At 25.5% G+C, this 24,323-nt stretch overlaps 1 long non-coding RNA gene across 1 annotated transcript in view; it reads left to right on the top strand.

The window, feature by feature from the left end:
• The first annotated feature begins 1,839 nt into the window (after nt 1-1,839).
• Nucleotides 1,840-24,323, top strand: part of LOC107438165 (uncharacterized) — a 166,210-nt gene continuing 143,726 nt past the window's right edge. The window contains exon 1 of the long non-coding RNA XR_006226529.2: nt 1,840-1,964. This is a non-coding gene — a long non-coding RNA (uncharacterized lncRNA). The remainder of the gene's footprint in view (nt 1,965-24,323) is intronic.

Raw genomic sequence — 24,323 nt, 5'->3', positions numbered from 1 at the left:
TCGCGACGATAAAGGGACATTAACATGTGTAAAACTTACACTTTTCTGGTTTAAATTTAAATAAATAAATAAACAGAATATAAATAAATAAATAAAATATAAATAACATAAGTAAAATATTAATAAAAAATACAAATAAATAAAACATACTTAAACAGAATGCAAATAAATAAAATATAAACCCACTGTCACTTTGTTATCATAAAAAATGTGTTTCATTCAATCTTGGTTTATATACTTCTTTTAAAAAATAGCATTAAGAAATGCAATATACATGATGTAGTGATATAATAGAGTTGTGTCACAGGCAGTTTGCGAAATAAATAGGTTTTTATTAAAATACATTTGATTTTTTTAACTTTATAGGGTATGTAACTAAGTGTGAAAAGTTAATTTCCGATTTTGATTCTCTGTTTTAAATATTTATTTTGTTTTAATTATTACACAAATATTTAACAACTTTGAAGCAGTTGAAGAAATGTATAATCCTAAAATGTCAATTTTGGATGATGATAATATTAATAAATATGCGATTAATTAATGTATTGAATGTACTCAATTTTTAATAACATGGAATGTACTTAATAGAAGGCATTAATAAATAATTTTTAATTACTTATCATTAGAGATTTTGTAAATTTTCTACAGATGGAAGCTAATAGTGTTATAATTATTATTATCAATACTATTATTATTATTTCTTACTCATTACGGATTACGCCATGTAAATATTCTCTGCATTATTTTTATGCTCGACAATAATCATGAAAATCGCTAGCCACATCTTTTATAGATACCTTTTTGCCATAGAATTCCATAGCAGAAATCTTGAATATGAAAACCATGTCTTTTTGTATCATAAAAGTAGATTTTCAATTTATTTTAACTATTTTTTTTTCTTAAAGTCAAGTATAAATATTTCTATAGTAGCCTATGAAATTTTTATTTTTGTTTAACGTATTTTGTATAAAAGGTAGAATTAACCTAATTTTTAAACGCTGATTTCTAAATCGAGAAATAGAAAAATATATAAAAAATAAATAAATACGAATGCTCGAAATATTTTTTTAAAATTTTTATTCAGTTTTTTTTTGAGGTTTTATTTCTCGAAGCTTAAAAAATTATTTTTAAAATTATTGTTATATTTTTGTTCAATCTGTTATATTTCTGAGTAATTTTCGAGTTATTATAGAACTGATGTAGCATTTCCCGAACGTTACATTTATTAAATAAAGAAATAAATAATAAAGAAATAAAGAAAAAAGTAATAAAGAAATAAATTAATGAATGAAAATAATTAGAAATACAGTGTTCAATCTGTTATATCGAGTAATTTGTGTATTTCATATAACTGGTATAAGTAATAGTATTTTTCAAACATTACATTCTTCATTTATTCTGCAGTAATTAAGAAATATATTAATGAACGAAAATAACTAAATTTTGTTTTTGAAATTATTATCAGTTTTTTTCATGGTTTTTTGTTTCTTACTATCGTATTTATGCTGCATACTTCGTCAAGACCTTAAAAAAAGCAATCCGAGCTAAATAACAAATCTTAATTTTATCAACGATGTAGAAAATCTTTCAATCAAAACTATCGATTAAAAATAAACTAATTGAAAAACCGAAAAGTTTTATTAGATGATTTAAAATTAAGGTTCTTGCAGTGAGTGAGACAATATCAAACCACACACTCTTGAACAATCTTAAAGACGAATAAAAAGGAAAGCGAAATGAAGTAAAAAAAACAAAAAGAAATGTGTTAATAAAAGAACGAAAAATAATAAAAGTAAAAAGGAAAATGAAAAAAAAAAGTATTTCCTTTAACACCGGCACCAGCATGCGTAATGAGTCTAAGGCGACTTCATTTTCATCCAGTCTTCCAATCAGGGTTAACATCGACCCGAGAGTGCTCCCGAATTTCCGGCTTTTCCCAATTCCCGATCCCGAAAAAAATCCAGGTAAGCCTTTCTACCTTGCCTCCTTTTAGCAGAGATGTCCACTGGCAACGAAAAATTAACCGTTCCTACCTCTAGCGGCCCAGTGGTCAGTGGTTGAATTCGAATGCGTATTCGAAAAGGGGTCGATTTCTCTTGTGCTCACCCCTTCTTTGCACATGCGCAAAAAAATGCCTCTTCTAATTATTTTCGTTTAAATACAAGCTCTTGTACTCTAATCGATAGTAAGATGCCATTTTCCTCTGTCCGCCATGTTGCTAGGTGGATACGGTGACGGATCTAGAAATAGGCTTATCTGATTTCATTTATGCAAATTCGAATCAGCCTTATATTTCAAAATTATTTGCACAAGCCAAATATTTTGCTTGAAAAAACAATGCGAAACATGTTAAGCATTAAAAAAAAATTGCGAAAAATATTAAATTTTATTACGATGTTATTTTAATTTCATTTGTACAATTCAGATTAAAACTTGAACGTCAAATGGATTTTGTTGGTGAATTTCAAACAGCCCTATATTTCCAAAATGACATTGCAGACCAAATATCTTGCATAAAAACAAAACATTTTGATTTTGATTTTGTTTTTTTCTTTCGCCTAGTTAAAAATGTGCTATAAATTTTAAAAAAAAATCACAAAAACTGGTTGAAATTTATTATAATATTATGTTTATCTGCTCTATAGAAACCATTTCAAAATTAAAATAATTTGTATTATTAAAATAATTGGCAAATTGATTTGATTGATAAATTTTATTAAGCTTTACGTTTAAAATTTTTTTTATTTCTATTAAGCAGATATCTGGCATAAAAAAAAGCTTGATTTTTTTCTTGGCTAAAAATGGATAACAATTCTTAAAAAAATAATAAAAAATATTCAAGAAAGATTTTTTTTGATATTATTTCATCTAAAAAAAGCTATTGCATTTTTAACATTGAATATTTTCTGTATTTTTTTTTACTTAAAAAACTTACCAACTCATTAAAATTTACGACTTTGATTGAAATTTAGATACGATTTCGACTGAAAAATTAATTCCGTTTATTTTTTTGCTTTCTTCATAATTTAAGTACACATAAAGACTTAATTAGAAAAAAAAATATTTTCCAGTATACAATCAAATTTGCTTAAACCAATTTTATTATTTATTGAATTTATTAAATAAATAATTGATTGGAAATTTAAAATTTTTTTTTTTATTAGGGTAAAATAATCGAAGCATTTGATCACCATGCTTCAACATTTAAAATACATTTGTTTTAAAATTTAGGTGTACTTTTTTCGCAATTTGTAAACATTTTACTTATATTTAATTTTAAAACAGATACATATTTTTACATCTATGCACAGATTCATGGCATTGTAATTCTATTTATCATCACTTCAAAGTATTTTTCCCACAAAAAAAGTTTCAATTGCAGTTTTTTTTAAATAATATATGTAATTTATTTCTTATGCGTTTATAAGCATTTAAAATAATAATCAAACGGAATTCACCAAAAAGAAATCCTTTTCCTCAAAATACAACTACATCAAAAGCTTAAGTAAATATTTCGGATTATATATTCTCTACAATTTTCTTTTTAATTTTTTTTCCAAATATTTTGAAATATTGATATTTATTGTTCTTGTATGAATCTACTGATTTTTTTCCGGATTAATTTTTCCTAGATTTCAATTTATTTAAATAAGTGAAAAGCAGTTGCAATACTTTAATCTGCTGAAACATTTAATACTGAAAGATAAACATAAATATAGCATGCTACTAAAATACAATCCTATAATATTTATTAGTAATGCAAATAATTCTAGCAACAGCCCGATTGGGGACCAAGGGGATCATTTAAGTTAAGGCACTACAATTTCATGATCAATGGCATAATTTTAGCAATGTGGTTTTTCCAAGTACTGTGGTACTTTTTATACTTCCAAACAAGCGGTACCCATTGATTTGAAGCCTTTCCTTTAACCTATTTAAAATTTTACGTAAATTAATTTGTTTTAATAATAATTAATTTATGTTAAATGGAAACACAATTATTATAATTGTTAGTGGTTAATATAGTTATCTTGAATTTTATACTTTTAAATCTATGAACTTTTTATCTTAAATATGAATTAATGCTATTAAAATCCAATACATTACAATTTTAGCTTCTAAAAAATACAATTACAGTATTTCAGTGTAATTTAGTTTCAAAACTTGAAAAAAATGTAAAAAGAGTTTCATCAATCACTTGTATTCGTTTCTGGTCAAATCACTATGATTTTAAATGATTTGATAATTCGGAGTTATTGCTATTGCTTACAATTGAAATGTATTTTTACCATTATTAAATAATGAGTATTAATTACATAAAAATGGTTTCGTAATAAGTTTAATAACCGTCATTTAGATAATTTTAAAAATTTATTCCTGAAATCTTGTTTTTTCTATTTAAATAGAATTTTATTCTAGATTTCTAACCTTGATTCAACCTTTTTACTAATTGTGAATCACAAGTTTTGTTGTAATCATACAAAATTATTCAAATATCGTTTTAAGATAAGATTAAAGTTGTATTTTAAAAGCAAATTCATATTCATTTTAAATAACTGCGCAACTCTTACCGAGTTTTAATTAAATAACTTTTTAAGTATAGAATATGTCACACATGATGCATCATTAAATTTTAATTTATATGAACATATATAATCAATTTATTATTCTTTAAAAATAAAATACTTTCATATTAATTTATTAAGGTATTTGTACTATTTCGATCAAGATAACATCTAAAAAAATTAAGAATATTTAAGCAATTTGAAAATTACCTTAGTTTACCAAAACGTAACTGTTGCTGCTGGAAAAAAATTCTAGCTTATGAAAAGCATTTGTAAACAGGGGATAAAGTAGGGAAGGAAAAAATTTAAATTTATATTAAATATTAATAATTTTTTTATCGTATTATTAAATTGTCTTGCTTAAGTGAATGAAATAATTAGTGGTATATTTTCTTTTAAAACATAGGAAAATAATTGACGAAGAATAAAATTTTTATTGTAATTTATGTGACAGTTTACAATGGTAAATAGTTTAATAAAAACGCCTTTGAGGATTTTATAATGAAATTTTTTAAAATAATTTGTTGTTTAAAAATGGTTTTACTGCATATAATAAAATTATTCATATTAGTAAGAAAAGTATTGAAAAAGAGAAAATATTTTAATACATAAAATTATTGATAAATGATTTTCTTAAATTTTCCATGAACAATGAGTATTTTAAATTTAGTACTGATATGAATTTTATACTACTGTAATTCTGAACAGGATCTATAATTTGTTATATTTTGCAAATGTCAATAAATCACATACTTCGTTAAATTATCATTTAAGCCTTTTCACTTACATTTTTCAAACCTTTTAATGATTTTGCTTCGTTGCAAACAAATTTTTTTTTTTAAATAGGAAGATGTTTTTCTTTTTACTGATATTTTAAAAAAGAAACATAAACATAAAATCATCTTGTAAGCACTTAAAAACTTCATAAGTTTAATTCCTTACACCAAATACTCTATTAAAAAATAAAGCAGAAAATCTCCAGTAGATGGCAGTGTTTCTAATCAAAAGTGGCAGCTTTTCTGCTTAGCATTGGTATGGGTGATTTTATGTTTTGACGCAGCTATTACCTGACCCTAAATTTTAAAAAAAATAGTTCGTTATTAATTTTTTGTATTCTGACAAGCGTTTCGTCAAATTATACGAAAATTTTAAAACATTTCTTGAACGTTTTGTTACCACTTATATGAAGTACAGTATACTTATCATGAAATCTCGTAAATTGTGCGTAATATTTTTTTTAATTTGTATCTATGAAAACCCGCTTAATAACATTCATTAAATTAATGAAAAAAATATTTCATGAAATATTATAAAAAAATAAATTATATTAAAACTTTTACAACATATTTTTGATAACAGCATCATAACAATATAATTCACGAATAACTTCTGGTAGTAGAAGCATTATTTTATGAAAAATGAGTAAAAAAAAAAAAAGGCTAAAATTGTCTACACATCCTTAAAGTTAAACGACATTGTAATAATTTTGTGATCGAAAATTCCCAACCTAGTACGAAGAATTTTTTATTTAAATAATATAACGTTTTTTTCATTATTTAAAAGTTGTAATACCATGTTAATGATCTTTATTCTTTCTCTTTAGGCAATTCATTTTTATTGAAGATAAAGCTCTAAAATCAATGTGATTTCCCTTTTTCTTTCTTTTTATAAATCTAAATTTATTGTATGTTTAATTTAAATGGTAATATTTTATGAAAAAAGCAAAAAATTTCAATAGCACGCAAATACATTTTGATTAAGACATTTATTTAAAATTATTTCATGAAGAATTTATAAGAAAAAAATATTAAAATTTTCATTAGAATTAAAGCATAATACGTTCAGTAAAAAAAAATAATATAAAGAATTCTAAAATTCCATTAAAACTATTTAAAATCGGATATGAAAGCCATCGTGATCTCTTTGTAATTTAATTGCAAAATTATTACTCTTGTAGAACTTTTTATACCACGTATAAAATGCGTTAAGTATTATTTACGCAATTAAAGTAATTTACTTCGTATGAAACATAAGGATGAGCTTCGAACTTTTAAATACAACATGTACTTTCTGAAAAACATAAACAAAATAGGATAAATTATGCAGAATTATGAAAAGGATTTTAAAAAAATAAAATATTCAACCAAATTTTTAAATGAATAATATTTTGAAATTAAATTTATTTTGAATTTTAAGTATTAAAAAAATTTAATTTCAAATATGTTAGGTTGATATGCACTGTTAGAAAGTTCTGTCTAAAATTATGGTAAAATAGCCGGCTGTAGTCTATCCGTCCAATTTACGGTAAAATGTACGCTAAAATAATATTTTTTTTTACTTTTACGATTTTTAAATTATTTACAATTAATATGGTTAAAAAACCATGAGTACAAAACTGTACGCTTTTTTAATCATTTTCAACTAAGTTGGTTTCAAAACCGTAAGAAAGAATCAGTCTTATGGTGTTGTCATCTATGCGTGATATAGAGTGTAACAATTAAATAAACTGTCTTTTAATAATTTTTTCTGAGAAATTTCTAACAGTGTGCTTGGTTATAAAATATAGCTCTGTTTTAGTTTAAATTATTTTAACAAAATTTTATAAAATCTATTTTTAAATCTATTTCTATTGTTGCAATGTTAAGTTTTTTTTATTAATAATAAAGTAATATTTTATTTTAGTACTATTTATTTAATTATGTTTATTTTATATTTATTTTTTATATTTAATTTATATTTCTGCAAATTCTGATCATTAATTTTAAGCCTCATGCATTAGATATTTATTTTTATTAGATATTTATATAAATTAGGAAAATAAATTCTAATGATGTTAAATTAAAGATTGTTAGAAGTGCTATATAGTGACAGTGAATAAAAAGTATGGTCAAAACTACCAAAATATGGTAAAATTTATCATGCTTCTGGCTCCCTGAAAACACCAAAAAGCTCGCCAGTTTTTACCGAAGCTCTTAGATAATAATTTTGCTAAAATCAACAATAAAATACTGTTTTAGAAAATGTAATATAATTCGGTAAATGTATTAAAATTTGATAATTTTATCATGATACCTAAGAGCAGGACATAAAAACTATTTATTCGATTAAATTTACCATCCAGTTTTGTATATTTTATTAAATATGTTTTTAAAAGAACAATTATTATTACATAAGACATATTAAAGCTGTGATTTAGTATTAAAAGCTGTCATTTTTTAGTCATTTTTTTATAATAAAATCAATTTTAAACGACATTTCAATCTTTTATGAATAAAAGAGACAAACAAAAAAGTATTTTGCATAGAATTTATACATTTACCCATGATATATGGAGCTAATACTTATCGAGAGTATTTATTAAACTACTTAAGAGCGCTTTTTTTAATACAATTGGTACACTTATGTGATACTTTACTATATCGCGTTCATAATACTAAGAAAATTAAATTTCATTTCATTTATATGAATTCATTTTTTATGGATTAGAGACAATCATTTTAAGACTGTTAATCCAACAAGCATGAAGTACTTCGAAAATCGAATAAAATTTTTATGATGCAAGTTAAGACCGAAAAAAAAACGTAAAGAATGATTGCACAGACGGAATTCCATTTCACCAATTGTTTGAAGTTTTAATAAAAGCATATAAATTATTTTAAAAATATGAAAATGTTTAACAAACAAAAAAATCTTAAAGATTAATACTCTTGTATGAAAAATTTCACTATTCTATCAAAATTTCATGAAAAGTTTTTTTTATATTCATTTCCTCTTTATAATTCAATAGTATTACAATTCTTTGCTTGAAACTTTTTAAATCAAGTTAATACTGTAAAAGATTTGATTACGATTCAAAACATTCATTAGATATGAAGTAGGAACAAAAACTTTAAGACTGCTAATCCAACAAGTAATGAAAGTATTTCCAAAAGCGCATAAAATTTTCATCATATGAGTTAAGACCTTAAAAAAAACGTAAAGAAACAATATCTGACAAAAACAAAACTGCTCTATCAGGAATAGTGCTTTCTGTTTGTACTGATAGAATTCTATTTCAAAATGGATCTTAACCAAATAAACAATTGAAGAAAGAAGAGCCCTGCTGTGCATTTGACGTATTCGTCCCGGCTGTTTGCTCGCTAAAATATCTAGTGTATAATTCTTCCATCTCCAAGTTCTACGGTAACTCTCTGCATCGTTAGATACATGTTTTATGAATAAGTTCTACTCTCCGTCGTTCAACGGGTATCTGTGTACTTAGGTATTGAAGATCTATCGAAATTTGTTTGATCTTTCTGGAATTTTTAGAAGGGCAATCAATGAAGATGGGTTTTTTTCAGTCTCGTGCGACTGATAATGTTTTATTGCATTGAAATGGAGAGGGATAGAGATATATGTGAGGTAAAAATATACATCCGTGAAAGATGAATTGAAATTTGTTTTTGTTCGAAGCATTGGGATCATCTATTTGAATGTTTTTAGAATGTCTGATGGGAGTTTTGTGGAAGAGTAGCCTCGACCCCAAATGGATTAAAAAGTGAAATTCTAAAATCGAGTTTTTTCTATTAAATTGAAGGTATGGTAAATGGATTTCAACGTTCAGATAGTATTTCACAATTTCTTCCTTATTTCTATTCCGTTCTTAAATCAAATATAAAGCTCTTAAAAGAGTTTTTTTTAATAGTTTAAAAGGCTCATTGTTTGTAAGTAAAACGCCAAACAAAAAATAACTTTTTTTTTCAAATTTAATACATTTTTTCCAAATATCTTTACAAATTGTAAAATTATAAAAGTATCTAAAAACAAAAATTTACTCCAAATTTAGACGTTTGAGCAGTGGTGGCTTAGAGGATAGAGCTTTCGCTTCCCTATGTAGTAACCCAAGTTCGAATCCCGGCAATCGCTGTTTGATGCGAATTTTGCTCTCGTCTCGTGCCGACAACAGTGCTGACGTAAAATATCTTAAATGGTTAAATAGATCATGGGTTAGAATCCCCTTGCCGTCGGGCTAACTGTAAGAGATTTGAATGGCTATTTTCTCCATGTAACACATACGTGGGTTAATTCCATCGAAGAGTTTTCCTCAAATCATTTACCCCAATGCTTGATCCAGGAGCTCCCTTGTCTTCTGGGTTGGATTAAAAATTATAACTCCACAGAGTTGAACATCGAATGTCGTAAACTAAGAATTGGGTCAGTTGTTCAACGCCGGTTATAAAGTAAAATTTAGGCGTTTTCGAACATTTTGTAAAAAAAACTAATATTTTTCAATTTTTTGGGCATTTTATGTATAATATATTTAAAAGTTTTTTCATTTTCTTTGTTTCATAAATTTATGCTCTTAATTAACAGTTACTGAACTCTTTCTAATTGAACAAAGCAGTTTATAAATTTTTATTCAATTATACAAAAATCAATGTAAATGTTTTCATTCTTTTCCTTTCTCAATACATAACGACTTACTTTTTATTTCAAAGCAACTAATCATTATTCAATGTGGTGGCAACCGGATATCAAATACCTATTCTTAGCTTTTTTTTATCTGGAACCAAACATATCACAATTCGTTGCTTTTGTTATAACAAACATTTTCAGGTTTGTTTCAATATTATATTATTTAAATAGTAACTTTAGATCTTTTGGATTTGAATCAATTGGGTAGAATTTTTGCAAACTTTATTTTCGATAAAGCGCCAATAATGGATACCATTCTATAGCTTATAATATCTGTCGAGAATTTCCTTTTAACTGGCTTTTAATCTTACCGATAGTAGGGATTTATAACTTCGAAGATGATATCTCAGTTTATTTTATTATTATTCAAAATTACACTAACTATAAAAATGAACCTGTAAAAAATTTCCTTTATAAAGTAAGCCTATTTGAGGTAATGTTAAAACCTGCACCTATGGTATTCCACAGTAATTAAACTTGATTGAATATACATATTTGAAATTGTTCATCCTTCAAAACAGCCTTCTTACGATAGGAATAATTTTACAGTAACTTCATTGTATAATACCAAATCACTCTTTAAAACCGGTACAATGTTAAACTTATTGTGAAGCTCGATAAGGTGCGAACTCTCAGAAACTTATTTAAGCATCACGAGGAAATTTAATATATAATTAGTTATTACGTATAAACATATTCACTTTACAACCTATCCCACAACTACAATATATTAAAAATTCCGGATCAAATTACAGTATAAATTACCAAAAAAAAAATTCTCTTTAACCGCAAAATCCATTTTCACCGTAAAATATTATATCATAAATTGTTGCAGTAATATTTATTAAAGAAGAGTGACTCAGTGATTTTACTGTAATTACTGTAAAAATTACGGCGCATAAAATTTTTTGTTCCGTAACATGTTCCTGTAGAAATGACTTTTGCGATAAAAATACCGGTATCCTGAGTGTCGATATCTAGAGCTCAAAGATTGTGAAAATATTTTTAACTGGAACAAATGAATGAGAGAAAAACATAAGTTTAAAACTTTGTTAGCTATGAAGACAGCAACTTAGTTATATAAAATTTTACATATTTTTAGCTTCAATTATTTAAAAAGAAGTTTCGCATATTATTAATTAATTTATATGTTTCACTGAGTCGTTTATTTTAATAATTTATTTCCATTAATGTACATTTGTTTTCAATAATTATTTGCTTCACGAATTTTTTTACGCAGTTCAACATTTTGCCAAAAATTATTTAGTGAAATATTTTCACTTCCATTTAAACCAGTAAAATCAACCAAGCATTTTTTAACTTTCGCATATTTTATGAGCTTAAACGATGTTTCATAAAAATTCACAAAACAATGTTTTTCATATCATATAACTGTTGCATTTTTTCATTTTGGAATTTGAATCTTTTCATAATTAACACAGAGGACGCCGACTTAAGACGAACGAAATTGGACGACAGTATTAAATCACTGTTTGAAATTCTCAACAGTTATGACTATTACAAATCTACGAGAGTTATACTACTTAGAAATCATTATTTAATACTTCGACAAAGCGTATGAACAATAGCTATAGGGATCGTATATATTTATCAATATAAACCTTTTTTTTATACTAAATGATGTACATTTAGTTTATATACCGTTATATTTACAGAGCTATATAAAAAAATACTCTGAGTAATATCCTCAGAAATATGGCTGCTCCACAAAATTTGCTTTCATTAACTGGCCATAATTATAAAAAACTTTCTGAAAAACATAATATAAAATAAAGCAGTGAAGTTTTGTTATAGTATTTTCAATCATTATCAAAATTGTTTAAGGAAATACTTCTTTTTGTCCTTTTATTTGCAATTTATTCTAAAATAATAAACAAACGTATAGTTTATTTATTATTGTTTTTTTTTTTTTTTTTTTTTTTTTTTTTTTTTTTTTTTTTTTTTNTTTTTTTTTTTTTTTGAATTTTGCAGCTGAATAAGTGGTTAAAATATGTAACTGGAGAAATTCGAATATTGAATTGGAGGTTTAACTGTCATTTTGAAAGAAGTATATACTTAAAATCTATAAATATATATTTCTCTTACACAGTGACAAAGCTAAATCCCCAATTTCTTTTCAATAATGAATTCTTTTCTTTAGCAACAGGAGATTGAAATATTAAGTATGTGAGATATAATAAACAAGAAAGCATAAACGTATATGCTTAAACCTTTTTCAATGAAATTATTTTCACGAGCACAACAAAAAGCCAAAACAAACACATTTCTGAAGAACACTAGAACACATTTCAAATTAGTTTAATTTAGTAGAGAGTGAAACGAGAATGGTTTGCACAATAAACCATATAAGATTACATAGCAATCTTCAAGGCGTCAAGGAACAGAGGGTGGAGCCCACTATTGTGAAAAAAAAATTCAAATCTTTGAGAATCTACAAGATAATATTAATTCAAAATGTTAGTTTTTTTGTATAATTCTCGTTTAAATTAAACTTTCTTGCTGGCTAAATTGTTAAAACAAAGCAAGAATAAGAATAATTTATAATCGTTTTTATTTCAAAATCATTTTTATATCTGTTAAGCATACTTAACGCAGTTATCATTAATGTGACGAAAAATGACACATTAATAACTATTAAGGGATATAAATCAATAAAAAAATTTAAATTGTTTAAACGGATTGCCCAACAGCCTAATTATAACAATCTCTTTACATTCTTTTATACAGACGATAAATAGCTTCGACTGCATTAATGACCGCGTTGATCGTTTTATTTTCTCCTCTTGATATTTATTAACTTTAGGAATTTAAAGCTCAACCTCTTAAAAAAATTCGCAAACAATTAATTAATTTTAGAAGATTCTTTTCTGAAAGGCTCCATTAAAATAAAGAAGTCACTTCGATAATAGATACGTCACACTATTTTTCGAATTTGCTCGATCGGCTCCAAACATTTCCATCATCATCCGATCCATCAAACACCAATGAAACGAGGCGTACTATTTTTTATCGCTTTTTAATTACTTGTTCGACGCTATGTTGTTATTACAGCCGGTAATTCGATAAATCAGAGAGTGAGTGAGGGAGAAAGATTTTTCACTTCTTTCTTCCGTGGCATAATGAGTTAGTTCGAAGCTGACCTCTAGGTGGCGCAACGAGTCCGTTTGCATGGTGATGCTCTTTGAGAAGTAGGGAATGTGGATTAGAGTAAGATTGGAGACTAGGCAAAGGTAAAAGGGGTGGGATTGAATTCTTCTTTCCCCCAGCTCCTAGATCAAGGGGACTACCGCCGTCCTAATGAAAGAGAATTGCGCATGTCTACTTATTCTTGTTTCAATTTCACAGGATTCGTCTTTGACGGAATTTTCTACCCCTTGATGAGAAACAGACGGAAATGATGAATAAATTTTTGAAACGTAGGTCTCATGAGAAGCATCTTAAAGTTCTCACCGTAAAAGATAATAATTGTCACAGCTATTAGTGCTTCATTGGTACTTTTTTTTTCTTCTTTGAAGGAATATACTTTGTGAACCTATGGAAGATGAGATCATGATTACAACTCTAGAATAATTAACATTAAAAAGATAATAATAGACGCAGGTGATAATAAGATAACAAAACGAAAATAATTGCCATAGATATTAATAAGATAAAAATTGTCCTTGATAATAGCAATAATAATCATAATTGTCATCAAAAATATAATATTCAGCATAGATAACAATACGGTAATAAAAAATAATCAATATCATCGATAATAATAGGATAATAATTGTCATATATAATTCCAATATAATAAAAAGCTAATAATTTTCATAGCTATGGTGCTTCATACTTATTTTCACTTTTCCCCCTTTTTCGTTGAATTAGTATAATTGTCTAATCGCATGAAAGATATAATAATGGTTTCAAATCTAGAGTATCTCACTCTGAGAAAAAAACAATAATTGTCATAGAACATGACAAAGTAATAAAAAAAATAGTTTTCACAGAAAATGATAAGATTTTAAAATTAATAATATTTGCCATATATTAGTAATATCTTTTAAATAATTGTATATAGCTCATTAATATATATAAATATCTTATTAAAAATATCTTATTATAAATATCTTATTATAAATATCTTATTATAAATATCTTATTATAAATGTCTTATTATAAATATCTTATTATAAATGTCTTATTATAAATATCTTATTATAAATATCTTATTATAAATATCTTATTATAAACATAGATGATAATGATTATCATAGTTATTAGTGCTTCACAGGGACTTTTTCTTAGTTTTCACTTTTTCTCTTTGAAAGAACATAATTGTGAAAACCTTTGAACCCAAGAACGATAAAACCATGATTTCAATTTTAGAATTATTATCAATAAAAAAGACAATAATTTTTATACAATAATTAAATAATAAAAAGATAATGTAATTGGCTTTGAAAATAATAAGTTAAGGAAAATAAAATAATTGCCATCGCCTTTCATACATTATAAGCTCTTTTTTTTTACAGTATATAGTTTTGTGAACATATAATTATTACTCCAGAATAATTAATTAAAAAACTAATTGCGTTTTTATATATGTTACAGAAATTAAGAACTTACATTTAATAACATTGAAATCGCGAAATTGGACAATATGTACATAAGCGGTGTTCATTTTCAAGATGTTGACAATTTGTTCACAAAAATTAACAAGAACAAAAATAACATAAATTTTTATTGAAACCATTTAAACCTTTCTTTATCAGTTTCCTTAAAAAACTATGTAATTAATTTACTGTGTTATTTTAAGGAATATTAATGAATGATAATATTATTTAATGAATTACTTCAATGATTTTCATGACCTTCGTATTATATTTCTTGAAATTTCTGCTTTTTTTTTCTTTTTTTCTTTAACATTCTTTGTTCTGTCTCATCTTTAAATTTTGTGAAATATAAATGATTAAACTCTCACCTAAGAAAAGCTTCTACTTTAAATTTCAAAAATCTCACAAATTTCTGAATTTACGCGGAAAAAAGAAATTTAAATTTGGATTCTTTTTGAAAGCATAATTCATCTATTTAAACAAAAATTGCTTATTTATAATTGTTCACTAACCTGAATTAGTTCTATAATTATAATAAATTTCCTATAATTAATTTTAAAAAGAGGTTCTACTTTATGTTTAAGATTTTGTTAAGATAAATGGCGTAATTAATGTTGTATTTTAACTCCTGGGCCTAGATATTAAGAAATGAAAAGTTTTTAAAGAAAACAATTCTTCGTCTAGACTCAAAAAAGTGAAATAAAACTCTTTAGCAAGTTAAAGTCCATTTTAATTACCAATTAAACATGTCAAATAAGAGGAACGAATGGTAGTAACTTTTTAACGTACTCACTACTTGGTTATGTTTTCTTTTAATTATTTTTCGCTTTAAAATGTATTGTTTACAGTTTTAAATCTATGTATACATTCAGCTTAAGGAAATTTATAATAGTTAAATTTCGCTTCGTTTTGGCACAATAGCATAAAAATAGCAAAGAAGTGTACAGTTCAATTTTGACAAAGTTGCTAGTTTGATTTTATTATTAATCAAAAGTGCCAGTGCTATAATTCGAATTTTTTTTAATGTTCAACATATGTTTGTTAGTTATAATTGTGTTATGTTTTTAATCTACTATTTCATTACATACATCTCACTACTTACATTGCATACTTGATATTTTAATAACTAATTCACTACAATAACATACGAACATATGAGAGACAAAAATAGAACCCAATCTAACTTGAGCAATATAGATTTATCGTGTATTTATATATACTACTTCCATATAAGAATCCAAAAATATTTGAAAATCTCATATAAGCATAAAGATATACGCAAAGTAGAGTAAGGTTGTGATGCATTCTGATGGCTCTTTCGTTGAGCCAAGTCAATAGTGTTGTAGAAAGCGACAGCAGCATAACCATGACCCTTCGCTATAGTCATTTAAACTCTACGTTAATTCATGTTTCAAACAATGTTTTTCAGAATAAGTTACCAACTTTCCAAAAATTTTTCATCGTGAAGGCTAATAAAAATACAGAATCTATGTTTTGCTTTTGATTTATTCATGTTGTGATACAGTTATAGTGTTCCAATTATTGCCAGTAATTATTGTAAGAACTATTATAAACTATTATTTAGCTATAGTAGTGATTGTTTGCTAGATTATAACCAAATTCACGGATATATCACTGAATAAAGAACATATTACAGGCAACTTGCTCTTTCAATGAGCTATAAATCTATCCCTTCAATGAATCTAAGGTTCAGCAGGAAGTGAAACCATAGACTTATCATTCACTTAGAAAATTACATTCACTTAGATTATTCGATTGGTAAATACATTCCCTGATTAAGCTTCTTTGCCCAATCAGTAAAATCATATACAGGTTAATATTTTGTAAATTTTTCCAGTTGTGAAACGCAATACCATTGATAATTCATAGCCTATAATCATAGTCCTACTTATTTTCAAGTGCTGATTTAGTGAAAATATGTAAAAAATAATTCAAATGACTATTAGAAAATGACCTGATTACGTCCTTCTTGATGGACGCTGTATGTCATGACGTGTTTCAATGTATTTTCTGCGGTCTGTGTTGGTTTCAATTCAATATTTATTGTTTATATATCAGGTCTTCAAAGTTTTTTTTTTTTTTTTACTAACTTGGATTATTTGAATTTCGAACATAATCTAGTTTTTGACACTGATAAATAATTTCATTTACGGAGCCAAATTGTCTATTTTTGTGCCATGTATCTGCGCTATATTTAGGTTTCTTAGCTTTGTTAATTGATTTACTATATTAAAAAATGAAATTGCCACTTTATCATCCATGAAAACTACTTGATTTTTTGATGACTCTGTTTCATGAGAATGTTTAATGAAACTGTCTGTGCAACGAAATATAAACTGTGTAATGAACTGTTCATTACATTGATTTATGAAATAAAAGCAATTGGGAAAGCTGTATATTAGTAGAACACGTAAAAAACGAAAAAATTGCGGAATTTGTGAGTTTTAAGGATAATTTTGTTTTAGTTCACTGATCCACTAATAACAATCCGTCTCAAACAAAAAGCGAACAATTTTTTTCATTAATTTTTAACACAATTATTCTAAAATTTATTAAAGAAATCATATCATTTCAAATTTTAATATTATTTACCATAATTAATGATTAATAATAAATTATAAATTATAACGTATAACTATAATTAATATATGAACTATTATTAGTAATAGATTATATTATAATATCAAAATTATTCACTTAACTTTTTTTATTTGCAGCGTCTAATTCTAGATATGTTAAGGATAAAAAGCAATATAGTAGTATAACATGTAAAAAAAAACTATAAAATTGTTAAATTTGACAATTTTGACGAAAATTTAGCTTTAGTAGAGCACTGATAGCAATCTAGCTCAAACGAAAACAAAAGATTTTTTTTATTAATGTTTCACACAATTATTATGCAATTTATTAAAATAATTAAAAACATTTCAAAATTTTATATTATTTATTATAATTAATAATTAATAATGGATTATAAAACATAACGATAATTAATATATAAATTATAACTAATAATGAAATAATATTATTATTCTAAGATCATTTATTTAACGTTTAATAATTACAATGTCTGATTCTAGATGTGTTAAACATGGAAAACAATATAATAGTATAATATATTAAAAATTTTAAATTGCTGAATTTGGCAACTTTGAGAATAATTATGCTGTAGTGGGCCACTGATCAAACAAAACGGATCTGATTTCTTCTAACGTAAACGAAAGATTAATACTTTTATTAATTTCTGACGCAATTATTATATAATTTATTTAAGCAATCAAAAGCATTTCAAGATTTTCAAAGCGATTTATTGTAAATAAAAAGAGAAATTTTTTTTATTTTCTTGAGCCTTCACTAAAGCATTAACATTTCATAAAATGCTATATTTTTCAACATAAAAAATGCAGATATCGCGCAGTTGTTTGACGTAATATTTTCAAGGAGAAGGTTGCGGTGAGGCTGGCAAACTTGACATCTTTTAACCTTTAACTCCTATTTTTATTTCGAGAACTCTATTTCCGGAGTCCCTGAAAAAAGCCCCTGAAACTTTCTTCAACAAAAGGGCAATATACTCTGTTCCTTACCTTAAGAGGGTAAAGGGGTAACCTTCTGTATTTGATGTAGTTATATGAAAAAAGAAGTTCTTAAAGTATTTTTTTTTCTTAAAGTATTTTTTGTATTTTTGTTAAGTTTTAGTGACATAAAAGCAGGAAATGTAAGTAAAAAAGAATAGTTGCATATTTGAAACCTATTAATAATTTCTCACTCAAAATTAGTCAAGATGTTGTATATAAATATTTAATAGAATAAAATTGAGAAGAATGTTTTTTTAAAAAAATTAACACATACCTGTGCAACTAGTTTAACTTTTTAAAAATGAAGCATTTGGAACCTTAGTTTTATTAAAAACTAATGGACATTAAATCTTGAGTGTTCACTTTTTTTTAAATCTGTGAAGGCTTTGATATTTACTAATATATTTTGTAAGTAAATTAAAAAATGTAAGAGTTTTCATTAAAAAAGCTTAAATTATGCTTAGATTTTATAAATAAAAATTTTATTTCTAAAAAGTACTACCTGCCATGCAATTAGAGAGAATTTTTTTTGGAATAAAAAGCTAAAGAGTATTTGACATATATTTCCTATGACAAACATTATTTTATCAGTTTGATCATTAAATATTCCTATACATGTTTATTGTTGGTTCTTTACTATTTTTTAAAAACTAAAATCCCTAGTGTTCGACGTGGCCCTGTGTTTTTAACAACAATCTCAAAATGCAAAAGAACTCCTGGATCATGTATTTAGAATTATTCGTTTTCAAGGATGCTTTTTATATATAATTAACCCACATTGCATTATATAAAGAAGCAAACCCCCCAAAATATATTATGGGTTACCCCGATGGCTAGGAAATTCAAACCCATAATCCGACAACAAATGGGAATATTTTATAATGTAATTGGTGCTATTCAAGACAGTATTCTAAATTATTAGCAGTCGACAGGATTCGAACCTTGGTTGTCTTATTAAGATGCGAGTCTCTTTACATATGTTTAACATTATCTATAAGATTTTACGCCTAAGCAGAAATACGTCATATATGTGCTAATATGGTAGTTTAAATTTGATAACTAATTAAGCTTGCAATACTTTTAAGAGATAACTTTAAGAATGATTTTCAAAATATTCTTGACAGTTGACTCAATTTAAAAATTTAGCCTACACTGTAAAAAATTCAGGAACAAATTACAGTATAAAGTAACGGTACTTTGAATGCATCATTTGTAAAATCCATTATTTCCGTAAAATCTATGATTTCTGTGAAATCCATTTGAACCATAAAATCCACTTTAACCGTTAAATCCATTTTGATCGTAGAATTCATTTTCACCGTAAAATCTATTTTTACCGTAAAATATTGCATAGAAAAATTTACAGATATATTTATTTAATAATAGTGATTCAGTGATTTTACGGTAATTATAAAAAAATTACTGTGTATCAGATTTTTTGCTCCGTAACATGTTTCAGTAAAAGTGAATTTCACAGTAAAAAGTATTGGCAACTCAAGTGCCAATATTTCTTACTATAATTTGATCCGGAAATTCTTACAATGTAATTTTTCATTTTAAATTAAATGATTTAAACAAATGTTGAACGATGGTACAGTGTTTAATATTACCTTCCCATTTCAATTAGAATCCTGGTTATGAAAATTTAACAATTATTGTATTGTGACAAAACATGAAAAGCTTAAATCATTTTATACTTATTACCTATCATTACGCATAAACTATATTCGTATTTCATTTTTATACATTATAGAAGAGTGTTCATTAAATGCACCATAAGTATTTTCTTTTACCGAGTTTTTAACGAGATAGTGGTATATTAGTTCAAAAAGACGTGTATATTAGTCTAATACGTATTTTAGTTCAAAAAGACGACATTTCAAGAATTGTAAAGAAGTATTTTTATTGTGTCATAATTTGATTTTAATATCTAAGCTAATTATTTAGATGCATATCTAAGTCAAAATTGTTATATTTTATTAATTTAAAAGTATTCTATGGGTCAAAATTAGTTTATTTTCAGATTAAAAAATTTTTCATTACCTGCATATGAATAGCAGATATAATTTTAAAGAAATTATCAGCATATAGATCCACGTATCTATGTAATTTTTTTCAATGCTATTTTCACTAATGATGAATAGAAAAAAAACGAAAATATATAATGGTAATGAATGTTATTAACCAGAAATAATTTTAAAAAAAACTAGTATCACTCTTTTTAAATATTTTAATCAAATTTATTCTGTTAAATTTATTATGCAATTTTGTACTGCAAAAGTATCATGATTAATATCAACTTCAATATGCATTTAATAATATTTGTTATGCATTACATCTTAATAAAGAAAATACAAAATGTTTTCAGTGCATTAGAGTTCATAACAGATAATACAAATAAAACCAAGAATCGGGGAAAAACCATTAAAAATTTAGTTTTTTTTTCTTATGCAAACGCTGATTGCTTCTTATGGAAAAAATACCCGTGGGCTGATAGGGAAAAAAAAGCTTTTTTTAATACCTGCATTCGTATCCATCAATTAAAAGAATTCGTTAGGGTAGTTCATTCATTTTTTTTTCAACTTCATCTTCGAAAGCTTAAAACTCCAGAAATATTCAATTAAGCATTAGAAAGAATATTTTGATTATGAGTTCATTTAGGGAAAGGTTTTAGAAGGACTTTTTTTAAAGTTTTTTTCATCTTTTTCTTTCATTTATAATTATGTTTCTCCTAACGAGGATGAAACATAAATATTTATATAATTCCAAGATGGAATAATGAAAACGTGGACCTTTATTCTTGATGTTCTATAATTAACAAAAATAATGATAAAAAGAAACAATAGGTAAAATGGAAATTACATTTTTCTAATTTAATAAATCTCGATCCTTCCCTAGTTCTTTTAATGGATTAAGAAGGTTGTTCAAACACTATTATCAGAAAGTAGCTCAAAATTCTTAAATTACTTTTTACTTGGATTTTTTTCTTATGAAGTTTTTTTCTTAATGTAATTTCGGAAAATATTTCTTTCATAAAGATATTTCACAATTTCGAATCTGAATAATTTTCGAGTAGAGACTTTTATTGAAAGATTAAAAAGTTTTAATAAAACCTACATAAAATTGCTTGATTTAGAATTAATAATTCTTAAAACTGCTCAAAAAATTGAATTTAATTTACAATTTGTCAAGCTTCTGTGTAAAAAATGACTAAAAGCAAACATATTTTTTTTCAGAAGAAACTATTAAAAGATAAATACAGATTTTTCTGTTTTCAATTGGTACCCGTGCGCTTCAAAAAATTGCCGTGTTTTTTATTCATTTATTTATTTTTCTAACAGAATTTTTCCGTATATTTGCCGGTTTAAAGCTGTTTTAATGGATTAAAAGTGCCAATTTAAATTGTAATTTTCTCCGTGCTGTTTTGCTTACCATAAGATAACTTTATATCTTTTCAAATCGGTTTACGATTATTCTCTATACTTGCTCTTGCTTTTCAATAATCATTTGCTGGTTTTGAGTACCATATAAATAGAATTGCAATTCGACTTCATTGTCGAATTGATGCTCTACCTGATTAATGTCCATGCTTAGATGTAATTTTTCGGTAAGTAGAACAGTTTCTTCTTTTTTTATATATCGGTCGTTCAACAGCCGACTCAATTTTGGGTATACGGCTACTAATGTTCAACTCCGTAGCCTTGTAATTTTGAATCAATCTAGAAGACAAGGAAAGTCCAAAATCAGTTCGTGGGTTCGAAAGAGCTTTGATTTGTTATTGGAACATGGAGGACTTCATGACTCGATCGATTTAACGTGCATCAGTCACCATTTACTACAGCAGGAGTCTTCGGTCCGGTGGGGATCGAAACCACGAATTCTTGGACATGGGCCCAGTGCCCTACCGACCAGGCTATCCCAGCTCTTAAGTTCATGTTTTAAAAAACTCTGATTATACAGTTCTTATATTAAAATAGAAATTCAATTTAAAAAACATCTTTATTCTTAAATGTTTCAATCTAATTCTCTTGGTATATGAAAACTTCTGAATATAAGAAAAAGTATCTCTGAAATTATTTGTTTCAAAAACAGATTCGGTCTTCAACTTTGAAAATTAAAACGAATTAGTACAATTATAATTAAAATTTATAAATAAAATCTTTACAAAATTAAATTAAATAATAATTTTACGGATAAATTATTTCGTTTCAATTCATTTTAATAATTAAAATTATGTTATGACAATAAGAAGATTTCTGAAGTTTTGAAAAAAAATTGTAGCAAATGCCGCTTGAAAATCCCCCTATTTAGGTTGTGTCTTTAAATAAGTATGCCTATTTTATTTTAAAATAAAATTAAAAACAATAATTTTTTTTAAAAGCGAACTTTCTGTTGTTTTCCATTCTAATATTTGAAAAATATTTTAAAGTTGATAAAATACTTAGAAAATAACAAAAAAAATATATTAAACATTTTAACTTATTGTTTTCTTAACTGTCAGAATTGATTGCATTTCTAGTAAAATAAGATTAAAAATTTGTAAATTGACTGAAGTGTATTTTAAATTTATAACTGAAGGTTTTATTAGAGTACAGTATTTTACATTTAGCCTATAATACTTCTTAGATTTTTATCACTAAAAGTATTCCTTAACAAATTGTTTTGTAGAGGATCTATCTCTACAATAAAATGTATGAATTGTACTAATTTTATAAAAATAAAGGCTATTTTTAATGTATATACTTAAAAAAAAGTCTCTTACCCTTTCTGCAAATGAAAAGCAAAGAAAAAGTACGTATACACGCTATACTATAGTTCCATAATTATATACTGCATTGACTCATTGAAAACTATTGTTGTAAAACTTCTAGTACATGGCTTGTTATTAAGTAGTTTTTTTTTACAATCATTAGGTTCCAATGCCTGAAAAAAATAGTGAATCATGCAAATGATATCAAACACATTCTTACTCAAAAAACTGTACTTCACATTACAAGTTATCACTTTTATTGTTAAATCCATGCATAAATATGCAGGGAAAGAATTTGAGGCACAAATGATGCATTTTTTAAATAATCAAGACTCAAAGAAAATTAGATTAAAACACCATTTCTCTCTTTTTCAAGTTACGTTCGTTGCTGTATAAGCTTTAGCTTTTTAAGCTGAGTGAAATATAGCTTTAATACAGTTACTTTATAACTTTATAAGCTATTTTAAATATTTTAATGCTCTAATATGAAAATATAAATCCAAAAATACAATATAAAAATATAAATCCATCACACATTGCACTTACATTGTTTAATAGAGAATTAGTATTTATGAGGGAAATTAACTAGTTTGAAATTTTTGACTTTGCCAATTTTTTTTCTAATGCTAGTTATAACTTGGGGATTATTTATGAACTGAACTTTAAAGAAAAACTTTAAAACATTTACATAAAATTCTGAAAAAACAATACGCTTATGTGTCTACGAAAGGAAACAACTCTATGGTTACTAAAACGGAACCTAATATATCCAAATAGAATTATGAGATAAAATACAGTGTAAAAAACAGGATCAAATTGCGTATGGAGTACCAACACTTAGCTTGCATCATCCGTAAAATCCTTTCTACGCTAAAATCCATTTCGATCGTAAAATATTACATCATAATTTTTACAGTAATATTTATTTCATTAGAGTGATTCAGTGATTTTATGGTAATTATTGCTGTAAAAATTACGGTACATCAGATTTTTTGTATATAAGATTCCAGTACCTTTTACAGTAATTTAATCCGGAATTTTTCAAGGTGTATTAAATGAAAATTTCCCTTAATACAATTCATTATTACACGATGAAATGCAGCATCTTAATTGAATTGTATTCTGAAGTAAAAAGCAAAAATTGCTTATAGGTTACTTTAATTAATAAAAACTATAAAAAAATATCACCGAAAAAATAGGAAAAACTAATCAAAAATAATATTAACGTTTTTAGCGTTATAAGGGAACAACCTTTAAGTTCAGAACTAATTCAGAAAAGTCTTGCTTTTTATTCTATGATTAAAATATAGAACAGTTTAGAACGATAAAAGATTTTTTT

This window comes from Parasteatoda tepidariorum, chromosome 8, assembly GCF_043381705.1.
Source record: "Parasteatoda tepidariorum isolate YZ-2023 chromosome 8, CAS_Ptep_4.0, whole genome shotgun sequence".
NCBI lineage: Eukaryota > Metazoa > Arthropoda > Arachnida > Araneae > Theridiidae > Parasteatoda > Parasteatoda tepidariorum.
This window is presented reverse-complemented; position numbering and strand designations above follow the sequence as displayed.